Source organism: Thermobia domestica, chromosome 1 (assembly GCF_964235325.1).
Source record: "Thermobia domestica chromosome 1, izTheDome1.hap1.1, whole genome shotgun sequence".
In the NCBI taxonomy this organism is placed as follows: domain Eukaryota; kingdom Metazoa; phylum Arthropoda; class Insecta; order Zygentoma; family Lepismatidae; genus Thermobia; species Thermobia domestica.
The window spans coordinates 169,205,089-169,221,994 of record NC_137454.1 but is presented as its reverse complement, the minus strand read 5'-3'; positions in this window follow the sequence as shown (position 1 = coordinate 169,221,994).

Below are 16,906 nucleotides of genomic sequence, written 5' to 3'. Positions count from 1 at the left end.
TAAACGGCGAATGCGAGAATCGAACCCGGGCGGCCAGTTTAGAAAACTACAACTCTTAACACTCATCTATAGCGTTACTTCTTCTGGTTCGCCTAAATAAAGATCCTTTTCTGTTCGTTCAAAACAGTAGATTGTTAATAGCCAGATTGATTGGCAAAAAGACAGGAATATGTAATTGACTCGGAAGACATTATACCACTGTATTCACTAAATTATCAACATTACAGATTTTTTAGAAACAAAATACAAAATTCCGTTCTTTTGAATCAAATACGGCGCGTGTATTATACTTGTAAACAAACTAAAGACAAATTATTTGCAGCGTAGTAATCGTGGTTAAGTGGTCAAGACGCTCGACCAGTAATCTGAAGGTACTCGGATCGAATTGGATCCACGAACGACCAGTACACTTTTTTTACTTTAGAATTTTTGGTGGCGATTGATCGCGATGACACACGTTTTATTTCCTTCTGATATTTGAATACTCGGATGTTTCAATACTTCAACTATCAAATCTTCACGATTATTATTATTATTATTATTAATAATAATGATAATAATAATAATAATAATTATTATTATTATTATTATTATCTTATAGAAGATTAAAAATTAAGAGCTTATTATTGCTCAGGGCACAACAGGGAAAAGTATCGAAAACATTTATCTTTTTTTTCTATACTCGCAATAGTGTGTGTCCATTCTTTAAGTAACAATTGCTTTGTAGACTGAATCTTACACGCTATTCTGTTACTTTGTATTTCGGAGCTCATTGAATTTATTATGGTATGTGTAGGTATTTTTGTAGCAAAGCTTTTATAATTACTTCTCCATATCCTGAAAGTTAGTTTATTATATGCCTTACTGTTTAGTGATATTCAGTTATTTTCATTACAGTTATCTTCCTCAAAACGTACAGTAGAATACTTTCTACATGAAACTTCAGTGGAACGCTTTGGTTTAAAATTTTGGTAGTTGCAGAGGTGTGTCCTGGAGATCCAGACACCGTCCCGAAATCCCGACTTATCTGTAAGTTTTGCCTAATTTTAGGGCAACCTCAAACAATTTAATACCATTATTATTATTATTATTATTATTATTATTATTATTATTATTATTATTATTATTATTATTATTTCTGAAAATTTAAGACCTCAATATTACATCCTATTGAAAGTAAATAAGCGTACTGAAGTTGATAGGAAAAGAAAAAGAAAGGATAAGAGATAGTGATAGAGAAAAGATAAGAGCGATTAGTGTCCGAAACGAAATGAGAGCGGAGAAAGAAGGTGTCAGCTCCTGGACAACATTAATATCGAAACGTCGGATGCTTAAAGAGAAATTAAGTAGAATTTGTCTTCACCACGATACATACTAATACGCTTTCTTTGGCTAAAAGACTTTGGATTATGTATTTTTTATATTGATATTTTAACAAAATATACATACCAATATAAGAAAGAATAGTTCCTATTTAGAAATTTTGGTTGAACGGATATCTGGAACGTATTGGGAATGGTTAACGAAAATATTATTCCTAGCAGTAGGAGTAATAGTGGAAAACGTTCGGAATAATTGCCCGGAAACAATATCGTTTCAGACACATTTATGATTCATACTAGGCCCTAAGCATTACCCCTAGGGGTCATATTCACGAATTGTTTACTAAACACATTACGTTTTCCACCACAGTCGAATCAAGGTTGTAGACAGACATGTGACGTCAGTTTGCTAGTATTTTCCCAGTGAAAAAAGCAGTCTCCACTCTAACTTGTAAGACCGAAAGAATTTGGGTATTTTTCATTTTATTACATATCAGAAGTATGAATATTCTAATTCATAAAAACAAATTACCGCAGCGAGAATCGAACCCGGGACCCTTGAATTACGAAACGAAGTTTCACGCCACTACGCTAAGACTTCACTGTTAAGTAAGAGTCAAAAAACACTCGTTTATGAAGCAAATTGCACACGTTTAGGATAACGACGAAACACACTGATTTCTGTTATGTTAAAATACTATGGTTGAGAGACTTGAAATTTAAAATAAAAAACAAAAATATACATATAGTGCCTCAGACCACTTTCTTTTCTGATTCACCGAAAGTATCTATTATTGCAATTACAAATATCAATATCCAAAAGTTCCTGAATTTCTTTTTTCACTTACAAGGAGAAAGCAGACTTTGGTAAATTAACATGGAGGCCAGTTTTTGCAAGGTGATTGTGAACATTTAATGTGTTCATATTACAAACTGGGAGAGCGCAATGGCCTAATATAGCATAGAAAAAGCGTCTGAAAGTTTCCGACTTATCGCATATGTTGTACGTTGCGCAAGTTTATTAAGTGACGGCGTGGCAGAGTCAGAATCATTTGTGACTCACGATCTAATGGTTACGGGTTCGATTATCGCTGATGTCAACTTTTATTTTGTTTTTTGCTTCAACCAATAATGTAGGCACTTGTAGCTACAAGTAAAATGTTAACTTTCTATATGTTTATAATGAATTAAAGCAATAGAAATATTCAAATCAGTTATAAAATCTTTCAATGTTTCATGGTAACTGCCAACAAAACATTCCTAAATATATTGATATCACGAGTTATATTATCGTTGCCACATTTGTTCGGTAAAAAATGTTCTTATGCTTCGTGTCTACATGTGTTGACAGTGTGTATATTACAAACACTAGCACAAATGGAACGGGGCTTGAGGGAGACATGCATTTCCTCCAATCTTCGAACTGAGGGGTTGTGCCCCCAATAATCCGATTTGAAATGTGTTTTTTGGTGAGAAATGTGATGAGTTGTGTCCGATTGCCACAAAGGAAAATGAGATGAAATTGATATTCCCCAGAATAAGCCTCAAATCTGCCCGCCTCACAATGTTGAAGACAACTCTGCACCCCTGATTCTCCACAGTATTGTTTTCCAACATCATAAATATTTTGAACATCGCTTTAAAAAATATGTGAACGGTCTTACCCGTCTCCCCCCAATATTGGAGATAGATTTTCGCCGCTTAATAGAAGGGGAATAAGGAGTAATCTCCTTTGGATATACTAACATCCAGTATTACCACCGACTCACTCATTCTACTTACTGCATTGTAGACAGTATCTTCTGAACAGTATATTTTTCTTTCACTCTCGACCTTAGCCACAGGAACTATTGTTTCTGCCGTAGTTAACATGGAACATTGAAAGATTTTACAAGTGATTTCAAAATTTCTATTGTTTTATTCATTATAAACATATAGTGAATTAATATTTTACTTATAGTTACAAATGGCTACTTTATTGGTTGAAGGAAAAAAAGATGTATGACTCGAACCGAACCCGGAACCTTTAACTCATGAGTCAAAGATTTTCCTCACTTTGCCACGCCGACACTTGGTAAACGTGTGCGTGTAATAATATATGCATCGAGTAGACAACTTTAAGACTTTTTCATTATTGTTTTTCTCCATTATTTTTGGCCATTGCACTCTCCCAGTTCGAAATATTAATTCTTTAAGTGTACACTACCAACTCACAAAAAGTGGCCCCGAAGTACACTTACCAAGGTCTGCCTTCTCCTTGTAAGTGAAAAAAGAACTTGAAGCATTTTTGGATATCGATATTTGTAATTGCAATAATAGCAATAGGACTTATACTACCACCTGCCTTTCAAGACACACAGCCTGTGAGTTTTTAGAGGAGCTGAGTACTGGAAACAATACATTTTTGAATCACTATAATATATAAATTATTATATAAAAATGGATGTAACTATGTGTGCCTGATCATTACGGCCAAATTGCGAAGTCAAATGAAATGACTTTTGGTATATAGTTAGCCCTTAATCCAAACTGGGATGTTATCATATCACTTTCATTATAATAATATCTTAAGGGGGTAGTGCGGAACCGAATTTTTGCGAAAAAAATGAGTATCTCACAAGCCGTTAAAATTACTGAGCTGAAATTCAGTATATTAACTCTCTATTGAAAACGAACACAACGTCTCATAGCATTTTTTAAAATTTTTCTTTATGAGCGGGGGGACGGCACCTTCTATATATGCAAAATTGGTAGTGGGTTGGTTTGTAAAAATAATTGGAAATGATCGATATTAGATGAGAAACAAATTCACAAACAAATTGAGAAACAGAAACCATGCGTTATAATAATTGCTGAACCTTATGTGTATTATATGGAGCGTTTAGAGCACAGGACAAATAATTAATAAAGTTGTGAGAAAAATAGACATAAAATTTGTAATGTACGCTTAATTACACGGAAATTTTAAGTTTGGATTGTATGTTGGTCTACTTACCTTGATTTGGGACTTCCAAATTTCATGCTTTTATCCATTGAAATCTATCGATAATTCAACAACGAAAAAATTATACCATGATAATTTAATTGAAATTCATCGAAATTTGGCCCATGACAAACATTTTCCATTTTATATCGTAAAGATAAGATCCACCGTTATTGTAATAGACCGGTGCTTGAGCGAGTGACCGTAAAAATTCAAGCTCCGATTAGTTAGAATTTCACAACCTGATTTTATTATTACAAGTACAAACTCTTTAGTCAGTAGAGAATAGGGTCTGTATCATGTGTCAGAGTTGATAACGATGTGTTTTGGTAGGTGGTGGGTCGGAGTGGGTCCGTGGGTAGTGTGTCACAGTGGGTCACTGTGGGTGGTGGGTCTGAGTGGTTCTTGGTAGGTGATGGGTCCGACCGGGTCATGGTGAGTGGTGGGTCAAATTTTCATTGACCCACGCCATCACTGCCTCACATAGAATAGTGCTCGCGCCCCCGTGTTCAATTCCCGGTGGATGTTTCTTTGAAATTGTATATGCCCTTGATGTATCTGTGTTCGTGTCCCTATCCTTCAAACTTCCTAGAAATAGTTTAAAATGAGTATTACTAAGTATAATAAAGACAAGTTACGGAGATACTTTCGGTAAATCAGAAAGGAAGGTGGTCTGAGGCACTATACGTATATTTTTGTTTTTTAATTTAAATTTGAAGTCGCTCAACTATAGTATTTTGTCATGGCAGAAATCAGTGTGTTTCGTCGTTATCGTAAATGTGTGCAATTTGCTCCATAAACGAGTAATGTTTTTACACTTACTTAACAGTGAAGTCTTAGCGTAGTAGCGTGAGACTTCGTTTCATAATTCAAGGGTCCCGGGTTCGATTCTCGCTGCGGTAATTTTTTTTATGAATTAGAATATTCATACTTCTGATGTGTAATAAAATGAAAAATACTCAAATTCTTTCGGTCTTACAAGTTAGAGTGGAGACTGCTTTCTTCACTGGGGAAATACTAGCAAACTGACTTCACATGTCTGTCTACAGCCTTGATTCGTACTATGGTGGAAAACGTAATGTGTTTAGCAAACAATTCGTGAATATGACCCCTAGGGGTAATGCTTAGGGCCTAGTATGAGTCATAAATGTGTCTGAAACGATATTGTTTCCGGGCAATTATTCCGAACGTTTTCCACTATTACCCCTACTGCTAGGAATAATATTTTCGTTAACCATTCCCAATACGTTCCAGATATCCGTTCAACCAAAATTTCTAAATAGGAACTATTCTTTCTTATATTGGTATGTATATTTTGTTAAAATATCAATATAAAAAATACATAATCCAAAGTCTTTTAGCCAAAGAAAGCGTGTTAGTATGTATCGTGGTGAAGACAAATCCTACTTAATTTCTCTTTAAGCATCCGACGTTTCGATATTAATGTTGTCCAGGAGCTGACACCTTCTTTCTCCCCTCTCATTTCGTTTCGGACACTAATCGCTCTTATCTTTTCTCTATCACTATCTCTTATCCTTTCTTTTTCTTTTCCTATCAATTTCAGTACGCTTATTTACTTTCAATAGGATGTAATATTGAGGTCTTAAATTTTCAGAAATAATAATAATAATAATAATAATAATAATAATAATAATAATAATAATAATAATAATAATGGTATTAAATTGTTTGAGGTTGCCCTAAAATTAGGCAAAACTTACAGATAAGTCGGGATTTCGGGACGGTGTCTGGATCTCCAGGACACACCTCTGCAACTACCAAAATTTTAAACCAAAGCGTTCCACTGAAGTTTCATGTAGAAAGTATTCTACTGTACGTTTTGAGGAAGATAACTGTAATGAAAATAACTGAATATCACTAAACAGTAAGGCATATAATAAACTAACTTTTAGGATATGGAGAAGTAATTATAAAAGCTTTGCTACAAAAATACCTACACATACTATAATAAATTCAATGAGCTCCGAAATATAAAGTAACAGAATAGCGTGTAAGATTCAGTCAATATTACAATATCACAATATACAATTGGGAGATCGTCATTAGGAAAGAACAATCAGTCAATCAATATTGTACCGCATATGTTTGCATGGCACTTCTTTCCCTCACGTAAATATTCGTGTATTGTCTAGAATATCGACTGAAGTTTAATGGGGACGAATGTCTAGAATAAAGAAAGATCTTGCTTTTGATATGATTTTTGGGTCGAATACAATTGAGGGTTGCATGTAACTTGGAGCAAGCGTCCGAAGGCTGCATGTAATCGAAGGAATCAAAGGAAAACGCTGACAGGAAAATTTAAAAAGTGTTCTGCAAATACTCCAACCCAGCCCGCGCCAAGTGATCTTTTCTTTTTTGTGGTTTGTAAACACCGTGTCCTGCTTCCTCCTATTTTCTTCATTTCACCATGATTATCCGTGCGCCTCATTATCACCGTCGTCCTCGATGCATAGTTATTAGCAAGGATGTTATAAAATAGGTTATTAGACATTAAACCGAAAAGAAAAAGCTCTCCAGTATGTGAAGGTGAAAGATAGCTCAGTAGTAGAGCGCTCTTCTCTGATACGATTTTTGTTAAAATTAGATCAGACAACATCGGGTTAATCCTGTTTCCTCCATCAATTCTCTCATATTCATCCATCTTTCTTAGCCTACAGCGCAAAACTATGGAACGTTAAACTAAAGATTTTTGCTTCGTTTCATTTTCGAATACGAAAACTCTTACTCGGCCAATTTCAATGCCATGTAAGTGCTATTAAAGGACGTAATTTTAATTATGTATATTAGAAGATTATTGGAACTCCCATGCAAAAGTTGTCTGGAGTCCAAGAAAGTAGAAACTTTTTCACGGGAGTATAGTTCGTGTTCTACCTAAAATCCATTAAAATGAGAGAGACTACCTGCACCAATTCCATCTTTATTGAGTCACATTTTTGTGAAAGTTGTAATGCCACTACATTAACTTCAGAACACAACTTTCTTTTACAACCATAAATTGAAGAGTTTGATGTAAATAAGGGTGTAAGCGAGGTTTCGCCCTTTTTGCATCAAAAGCATAAGTGTCTTTCATCTTATTTATTTAATCTCCTGTCAAAATTTCAATTCAATATCGGAATAAAATGCGGCATATTGCATTGTTTTATGTAAGAGAAAATACTACTTAAATTATCAACATCGTTTTTCTCCAAATGCACATTTCAGACTTACGATCTTATATAATGAAACTCCTCAATTGTAAACAAACGAATTCTTCATCATAACTTCACATTATTATGCAGGTAGTTTTAGGTGTGATACGTTCATGTAAACAAAAAAGAAAAGAGGCATTTAATGTCATTTCAGTATGAGGTTGATAATTACATTTTCCGATTTCAGTTAGCATTTTTAGACAGGTTGTCTTCCTTCTGAGATGAAATGATTCTTGCCCAGTTGTTTTTTCTTTTTTTTTAATATATAAAGTTCTAATGAATAAGAGTAATTCGTAATCAGGGGAATAAAATCTAGAACATTTAAGATACAAGTGTAACTTTAAAAGTCTATTTCGAAAAAGGATTAAGCCAAAGAGCTTCAAGACTTCAACTCCTTTTACCTGTACAATGTAGACCTTATGTTTCAAAATTTGATCATATCTTGTTGAAATAATTAAAATTTTCGATTTCGAAATCTAACTTAATTCTCTTTTGCAATAATTGATATTTTAGTCAATCGCCTTGTAATATCTGTAACATCTCTCTCTCTAAAACAAAAAGACTATACGTAGTCATCTTATTGGGAATCAGCATCATCAATTTACTCGACTATTTTAAATGCCATGAATTGTTTGTCACTAGTAGCACCAGAAATCTATGAGAAACAGTCAAAAAGATCCTGGAATTTCGTTAACACTATTTATTACCAAAATATAGGTACACATTCGCCTTCAAAATAGGCTCCTTGAGAACATACATACACTTGTTCAACCACTACTGCCATTGCTTGCAACAACGCTGAAAGTCCTGTTTTGGAATATTCCGATGTTCAGTCGTCGCGTTGGTTTGGATGTCTTCTACGGTGGGAAAACGGTTACCTTTGAGGACCTTTTTGGTCTTGGGGAAGAACCACAAATCCACCTCCCTACTCACCGGATTTAGCACCAGCGAATTTCTGGCTCTTCCTCCCAGCGAATGTTCTGTAAGCTTGACTTTGTCTCGATATCTAATAGGACTATCAAACTGACGGCTGCTTGGGATTGATTCATCGTATGCTTCTAGGTGGTTACCAACTACCCGAAGCAACCACCAATTTGTAGAATAGGCTAGTACGAACGTCGCTTCACATATGGCTTATTTTAACCATGAGTAGTAAGGGGGTCACCCTATCTAACTCTTGGTTATCCAATGTAGAGGCCCATGGACCGTAGCGTTAGTGCAAATGAGCAGCGGCGTCGAAAGTATTTTTCAGTTGGGGGGGGGGGAACTGATTTTGAACTACTGTCTTCAAAATAGACGCGGGAATGTGACATAGGTAAGATAATACGAATATATGTTCGTAATGTAACATAGTTGAATACTAATACTAATACTAATACTAATAATAATAATAATAATAATAATAATAATAATAATAATAATAATAATAATAATAATAATAATAATAATAATAATAATATCATGCAGCTATAAACAGGTTCATGAGAGTAAAATTTCCATCTACGAGAAGTACAAATCTTGATTTACATCTTTAAGATGAATAAATCCAGTGCCAGTTTTGTGCTAGGTTTTGTATGGTGCAAACATTTTCAACCATTTAAATCACAGTTAAAAACATATAAAATAGTAAAAATTGTACTACTTACAAAAAACTCCTGTTTGCAACTATAATTTTTACCATTTTATATACATATTTTTAATTGTGTTGGAAATGCCCATACGGACATTGTTCGGACAATGGAGTCCACTTTTCTAATGTGCTCTGAATTTGTCTGCGGTCTTTTTCCAGTTCTTGAACCCTATATCGAGAAAAGTCAATTCAGCTCCTTGCATCAACATTTTACCTGTCAAAGGATATGCCTTATACAATTAAAACATAAAACATAATTTCTGACTATCATAATGTAACCGGGGAATGTATGAAACCATTTCTCACGACAAGATCGGCGTGCAGTTCGTGAAAAATTGAAATCCTTAGTCGGCTGAGTTTTATTTTCTAAAACAGGAATTTCGAACTTTTCCCCTTGATCGATTACACAAGATCTTCCGTCAAGTTCTTTAGGCAAGTACTGTATGGGAGTGTTAGGGGAATTTGTCGCCAATTTGCCTGACACTTTGCTTAATTTGCTGCTTCGAGGTGTTCATGGAATCCTGTACTTCAAGTCAGGCACATTGCATTCTGAGATGTATTTTGTTGTGAACTTTCAGTATGGCACTGGTTGTTAGTGAATTTTTTTCATAAACACCAGGAAGACATATTTTTTGCTACTTTTTTTGTTGACGATGTTAACCATGTGCCAAGAAGGGTTACTTTCCGGTTAGACATAAAGTAAGGAATAAAGTAAGGAACACATGTGTAACATATGTATTTCCTTGCATCCCTACATAAACAGCAAACGATTTAGTAACGCAAAGTTAACTCTTTTATTTCAATGTCAGACTGATTTACAGGTTTCAGCACTCTCTCCTACATGGCCTAAGTGAACATTATGTGATTACGGTAGTTAGGGGATTCAAGCGCTCGTTAGTGCGTAAAGTGAGTGCTCCTTCCAAGAACTTAAGCAGTGTTCATTTTTTCCTGTTGTGCTGGTAAAGCAACACAAATACAAAGACAAAGATAAAAGAATCCAAACACAAATGTCACGTGAACCAAAATTTCAACTCCGTAAACAATAATTGTGCGCTGAAAAATTGTTGCTAAGGTTCGCCAACTAGTAATTAGACCATCGACTTTGTGGATGGGATAGGATTTGAATTTTTATGAGCCCTTCACGTGACTAAGGAATTACGTCCGTCGGCGAGCACACAACCCGGAAAAGGAAGAGAGGAAGGAAAGGAAGAAGTAATTAGAAGAGGAAGTCACGGCCTGTAAAGAACGTGCCATCCCAGCATTTGCCTGAGGGAAACCGTGAAATAACCTGTCAGGATGACTGGCCTCGGAGATCGAACCTCGGACCTCCCGAATGCGGAGCCGTAACGGGAAACGGGGCACGGCTGCTCGTTATTGATTTTGTATGGCTGATAATCTAATAATAATAATGCTTACAATATTCTACAATTACAAATCATTGGTTTCACAGCAAGCAGAAAACTATTTAGAGAAATACCTATATTTTGATTTTAAATCCAAGAAATTAAACATAAAGAAAACGTTTCTACCCTGTTTTAAAATTTAGAAGAGCTGTCGCATTTGTTTAAAAAATGTTGTTCATTTAGTGTATCTTTTCAGGGGTAAGAATGAGAGGGAACGTGAGGGGACGCTGTCTCCCCACCTTATGTACGGCATCCTGTAGTTCCTAAAAAATTACAATGGGCAAAGATAGTCAGGGGACGGCGTGACGTCATGCCGCCACCTACCATCCCGTACCTTCTCAGATCCAATTTTACTCCTGAGTAATATGAAGAAAATAAATTGATTGTTAGATATAAGACACTCTGTGCTTCAAAACAGTATACCGTATTTGCATAAAAAAAAGGCACAAACATGGAGAAAAAATTAATGAAAAAGGAACATCAAAACAAACAGTATTATTACACCATCGCGGTTGGTGCACTTACTCAACTACGAACAAGTATACTAAACTGTATAATTCCTAAAATGTTACGATATTCTTTTAAAACCATCTGTACTGAATATACGTATGCTATGGAGATTCCTACTCTCTTGTTTTTTTTTTGTTTTTTTTAGTTCAATATACAGAATAGTTGGCATTTTTGGGGAGGTCCGGACCCCTAGGACCCACCCCCGCATACATCCCTGTTGGAAGTGTCCTTGGTGATGTTTGTGAACGTTTCTCCTCTTCAAGCAAGAACGTCTTAAATACGTACTGTAATTCGTTAGTATTCACAAGGGATACATTTTTCCTCACTATAAAACTTACTGCACTCTGCATATTGTTTGTAAGAATAATTTAAATTCATAGAAAATATATTTAAACGTCCTGATACGCATTTAAACTATTATCTTTTTTAAGCTTTAAAATCTCAAGCAACGACTCGTTTGATATTGCAGACTTACGATTACTTAAACAACAATTCTTAAATAATTTACAGTGTTTTGAGAATGTACACCAATGGGAAGAAATAAAATTTTCAGTTTTTTTCCGTAAATCTTTCTGTCTAATGTGGAGTGAGAAAAAAGCGCCCGTTCTCGTGTTTCAAAGAGAAAGATGAATCTGGAATAGAGAATGCTTTCACATTACCATCAAGAAACAAAATTTAGTTAATATAATTACTTTTATCTTATGGTTATACAGTCTCAAAGTGGAGGGGCAAAACGAGTACTTTGCCCTCCATGAAAATTTCAGGGGGAGGCAACTGCCCCCTTGCTCCCCGGTTCCGACGCCCCGCAAATGAGTCAGAGGTAGTTTGCCCGGATTATTGCGTCATCTATTGAAGTTTTATTTATGCTTACTTAGGAGCCAGGGACCAGGGAATGCGTAGGACACCCAGGGAACATAAGATTACCTTGATTTACCTCAGAAGGGCTTATAGGATCCCGTTTCCTTTGATAGGTATAAATTATTAATTTCAGAAGTTTTTTTTTTTAAAACCTATCCTATTATCTTTGATAAGACCTTATTGTTATATGATTCACTCCTTCTTTACTCCCTTCAAATGGGAGTCATCTCGTTCCTATTGATGAGTATCAATGATCAATTTCGGAGGTTTCTGACATCCTCTTTGATTTGAAATTTGATATGGTAATATATGTACTTCGTGTTCCGTTTTCGTTCCTTGTTATATACCTCAGGGGTGAACATGGATACCTTAAATGTGCATCGGTTTATCTTTAAATTGTGGTAATTACCACGTGATTACTACGCCATATACATTGCAACACGGTCTCTGAATTCGATTCTTGGTGATAGTTTTAGGAAATTTAGAATTTAACGTCAATGAGAGGCTAAAGAAGACGATGATGATGAGAAATGGTGGAATGAGGCGACATCATAAACTTACTTGACTGGGGATTAAATCAGGGACCTCACAAATCAGAGACAAGCGCTCTACCACTGAGCCACCGTACCTCATTGAGAAGTTTAGTTTTTTGATTACTATGTTATAGACATCGCAATCGTCCGAGTTCGATTCTTGGTGCTAGTTTCAGGAAATTTTAAGTTTAACGTCCCCTCGAGGCTAAGCGAAACGATGAGAAATGATAGGATGAAACAGGAGAAAACATTATAAACTTACTTGCTTGCGGATTGAACCAGGGACCTCACACATCAGAGACAAGCGCTGAACCATCGTACCCCCATTGAAAAGTTTTAGTTTTCGGTGCGAACAGTTTTCACAATTAGGTTTATGTTTCATATAGAAAAGGAGGCCTGTGTTATCATCTTTTACTATTTAATTGTGTTTCTTGTACGACTTTAGCCTTGAAGGAAACCTTGCTGACTCATAATGCAGTGCTGAGCGTTGGGATTGAAACGTATAAACATAACCTTATTGTTTAATTGGCTGTATTTAGAGATGAATCAGATCTTTAAGATTGTTGGTTCGTGTCTAGTTGTGTTCGCTGTACCTCAGCGTCTTACAACAATGAATCGGTAACAATAGTCGCGGGATTTTTCAGTGTTGCCAACACTAAATTATATTTTATAAAATGAATCGATTCATTTAGTCGGAGCAGTTTCGTGACGAAAACTGAATTTTGTTTCGTACACAAAACTTTTTAATTTTTTTCTGAAACAGAATTTTGTTTTGTACACAAAACATTTGTTAATTTTTTTCTGAAACAATTTTGTTTTGTACACAAAAATTTCTGAAACATATTTTTTTGTACACAAAACTTTTGATAAAATTTTCTGAAACAGAATTTTGTTTGTACACAAAACTTTTGTTAAAATTTTTCTGAAACAGTTTTGTTTTGTACACAAAACTTTTGTTAAAATTTTTCTGAAGCAGAATTATTTGTACAAAAACTTTTTTAAAAATCTGAAAGAGAATTTTGTTTCGTACACAAAAATTTAGTAACGAAAATTTAATTTTGATTTTTTTTCGCAAAACACTGATTTCAGAAATTTTATTTTACCGGTAAACTGATTCAGAAAAACAAATTGAAATTGCGGTACAGAAAAGGAATTTGATTTTAGGATGTGAAATAAAATATAGGATTTTTTTCTTCATGTTTCTGTACATTTATTTTTAGGATGTGAAATAAAATACAGAATTTCTTTTTCTCCATGTTTGGTGCATTTATTTTTCTTCAAGGAAAGGCGTGTCTGTGATTTCACTTCTGACGGGTACAAATTCTGTAAAGAGAAAATAAAACATGAATATATGTGGTAATTTTTATTTTGTTTCCTGAAAAGAAGAAAACAAGTTATTGACATCTAACAAGAACATAAACTAACTTGATCAAGAGAGAGAGAAAGATGTGAGAAAATAAAACCAAATGAGCATTAAACATTAGACGATTTTTTGTACCTGAATTCGTTTTCTCCACTGGTTTCTGCAAGATGTAAGGACAGTGTCGAAGTGAGACGGTATGCGGTGGTATGCCATACAGCCTCTGGTATTTCAATAATGAGGACATACCGTCTCTGGTTTTTCAGTGATCAAGACAATATTTAAATAGCCGGTATGTTGAGTCAAAATCATAATAAAACGTACCGCCTCTGCTTTTTTTCCACTTCGAACACTGTGTAAGGGTGATGTCATCTTCTACACCTGAGTTTGTGTTTGCTAGATCATCAGAAGGGAGAAGGAACTCGTGTATCGCTGAAGCATGTCTCGTGTTACGGTTTACTCTTTGCCCATCTATGGGAGGTGGTGTTGGTGGGATTGGGGAAAATACGGCTATTGTTCTATTTTGGCTCTTTTATACCTATAGGGCAGTGGCGGCCGGTGGATTGTGATTTTGGGTGTTGCAGTACGAACGATAAGGGACAGAAGAAATAAAGTGGACTCATTGATTAATCTGCATAACTTTAGATGCAAATGCTATGTGACATGTGAAATTAAATAAAATTCTGTTTTTAAAAAATAAAAAATGCAGAACATTTTATCCGATTAATCACCCTAATTAATTAGTAAGTTCATTCTCCTCTCTTTGATTGGAGCAAGTCTGTCTAATACATGCTGGTTGAACTCTGGTATTCTTATTATCAGGTCTTTTTCGATGTTAGGCATAACCAATGGTGATAACCTTTTTTGGGACATTCAATTTCTTGAAAGTGTCAATTCTTTTTCATGTAGAAAAATACTTTTCGTCTTTTCCTGACGCCATAGGTACAGTTAATATTAATTTCAGAAGCTTTGTAAATTCACTAAATATTTTTTCTAGATTATTGCGAACGATTCATTCTAGCAAACTCAGTCCCTGACAGTGATCCGAATTTCTCTTCAGCGTTGACTGAAGAGAGTTCGTAGCAGAGATTAGTGTTATAAAAAATGTCCATTGAACACACTTTATTCACAGTTTATCCAGGAAAATTTAAAATAAATTGAGGAAATGTATCTAGTGCAAACAACATTACTGCCATAAAACATCCTGTAAATTTAAACTGGATTTTTTTTTTCGAACTCTTTCTTGAATTGTCCTTTGCTTGTTTTGTCTAAGCCTTAATTGCCAGTTTTTCCTCAGTTGAAAGCTGGTTGGTCAATGTTTTGTAAGTGATTTATAGAAGTCACGGTATACAATTCATCAGAATTTGTAGGTTATTTACAGAATTAAAGCACACACAATAAAATTAAATCTAATAAATAAAAAACAAAAGAGGTACTAGTAGTGACGACGCCAGCTTTAAGTTCTTAGGGGGGCAAAGGAGGGGCAGATACATTTTCGGGGGGGCGGCTATTTGCCATATCAAAAATGACAAAGTCTATTTATTACGTTTGACTTAATTTTACATTACATTGTGTGTTTCGTTGCTGTTTTCATATTAGACCTAATATGATTATAAATTAAACTTATTTCAAGTAAAATTTGTAACTAACAAATAAGTTACATCTGCATATGAAATATTTTTCAATGAAACTTTTGCAGCGTAAACATAAATTGAATTACTTTCGAGTATGCTACAAGTAACACATTCGTCTAGTATTATATGCTACGTATCTCTCTCTCTCTTATATATATATATATATATATATATATATATATATATATATATATATATATATATATATACATATATATATATATATATATATATATATATATATATATATATATATATATATATATATAGAGAGAGAGAGAGAGAGAGAGAGAGAGAGAGAATGAGAATTTAGGAGGAACTGCTGAAAATGTCGTAGTTCAATTCAGAAGAGGTGTAGGTACTAGGTAGAAAAACGAAACCGTAGTTTAGGAAAAAACATATCTCTGTATGTACAAATACAAATTGTCATATTAATAAGGAAATTCGTATTGTTTCTCAGGCCTCTGAAGTGATTATGTGTTTCAAACAGCAAAATTTCACGAACATCCAGATCCTAACTGTTATAACATTTTTGTTCCACCAAGGAAAGTAACCGAAGTAAATTAATTAGGAAATCAGTGAAACACCACGGGACTCTCCTCTGTTATATATAGTGCTGAAGAAGTAAGTGATTTAGCATAAACGTGGCAATTTCTCAACAAGTTATGCTTTACATCCAGGATGATTAAAAGCAATGATTCTTCCCGAAAACATGGATGCAATTTGTGACACTATTCTTGAAAATTGCAGCATTTCAGCCAGTGGTGGATATAGCCCGGGGCCGGAGGGCCTAGGCCACCCCAGTTTTTAAGTGACAAAAATAATTTAAGCTATTATTTATATAGTTTTTAAAGTGTATAGTAAACTCACGATATACTTATTATAGTCTGAGGTCTGACTGCACCCCGCTTTCTCAGTTTTTACCTTCTCAGCAAACCTTGTGTCAGAGATTCTTAGCATTTCTTTGGAACTCGTCGGTAGCATAATTCAGAATGGTTTCTGTATGCGCAAGTTCTCGGCATAACGGGTTTCCAAAAAATCTGTCAGGAGAATAAAAGAGTGACGGCATTAAGAGAAGTCTTCTTCCAATTTGACCGTAATGCTGATCAATTTCGCTCACGAATAGTAACCATGGACGAAATATGGTTGTGCCACTATGATCCTGAAACGAAACAACCGTCAATGGAGTAGTAGCACTCATTTCTCCCTCGCCCCAAGAAGTTCAAGACACAGAAGTAGGTTGAGAACTGTTTGCAATATTCTTCTGGGATAAATATGGAGTCGTACTGATAGACTACCTCCGCAACGGTCAGATATTTAATCCAGAATCTCTACATAACTGGAGCACTGTACGAGGTAGTATATTGACTCTTGGGGGAAGTGTAGAAGTAAAACTTCACCATTCCATGTGCACTCCTTCTGGGTTGGGTACGAATTTTTCAGGAGTTCCTAGTCAATATGGTA